The 958-nt window shown below is 54.2% G+C and overlaps 1 long non-coding RNA gene across 1 annotated transcript; it reads left to right on the top strand.

Annotated features, from left to right (window-relative positions):
* Window positions 1-312: 312 nt before the first annotated feature.
* Window positions 313-672, top strand: LOC118160031. The gene is made up of 2 exons (XR_004747308.1): window positions 313-397; window positions 516-672. It is a non-coding gene; the product is annotated as an uncharacterized LOC118160031 (long non-coding RNA).
* Window positions 673-958: the final 286 nt, after the last annotated feature.

Genomic DNA, 958 nt, shown 5'->3' with positions numbered 1-958 from the left:
TGCTCTGAAACCACAGGCAGCAGCCAAGGGAGGATGTTGTGGTTGGGTGACAGGCTATAGATATATCCCCACCCTCCATGCACCTCGCTCCATTTGCAGCATGTTTTTGCTTTCCCACGCCTGCACAGAGCAGCTCTCAAGGTGTGCTGGCTGTGCAAGGCGAGAAGATGCCACAGAAAGCTGGAAACACAGCAAAACCTCCCCTTCACCACCAGCTGCTGTTTGTCCCAGAGCAGGGTGATGGGAGGGGAAATGGGGCTGGCCATTGAGTGCTGACCCCAGGCAGCTGCTGCCCAAGGTCTGTATGAGTTTCAGCCCTCCACTGATGGTCAGGAAGGGCTTTGTGTGTTTTTTTACCCCCACAGACTCCACCATCACCCACGTTCGACGCGACAGGGTGAGTCGTGGCACAGCTGTGCTCAGCTCCCTTCTGCACTCCTGCACCTGGTGCCTGCTCATTGTGCAGGGCTCACAGTCAGCAGCTGAAGTAACAGGGCTTTCTTTTCCCCCTAAAGCCTCCCGTGCTGCAGATGAGCAGCACCACGACGTATGCCACGGTGACCCGCACCCAGCCCCGATAGCGCTGCCACAGGGCAAGGGCACAGGAGCCTTGCCCACAGCTGCCTTTGCTCTCTTGCAGAGGGCTCCTGCAGCTGTAAGGTGGGGCTGGAGGTGCACTTTGGGCTTCTTTGGGTTTTGCTGTCACAGGGAAGGGCTGTGTGTGTCTTGCCAAGAGGATGTAGGACTCACACCTCTAGTTGCAATACATGAAGACCTCTAATATATATGAAGTATACCAAATCATTGTGTGAGTGTATTGATGTTTCTTTACCGAGTGAGAACCTCTCCCTGTGCTCAGTGGAAGATGTGTCTCCCTCAACTGCACGATAAAGACACACAGTCTTCTATCTGCACGATAAAGACACAAAGTCTTCTATCCACCCACACAGATGCACAT

This window comes from Oxyura jamaicensis, unplaced genomic scaffold (assembly GCF_011077185.1).
Source record: "Oxyura jamaicensis isolate SHBP4307 breed ruddy duck unplaced genomic scaffold, BPBGC_Ojam_1.0 oxyUn_random_OJ72977, whole genome shotgun sequence".
NCBI classification, from domain to species: Eukaryota; Metazoa; Chordata; class Aves; order Anseriformes; family Anatidae; genus Oxyura; species Oxyura jamaicensis.
Note: the sequence above shows the minus strand (reverse complement) of the source record. Positions and strands in the feature narration are given on the sequence as shown.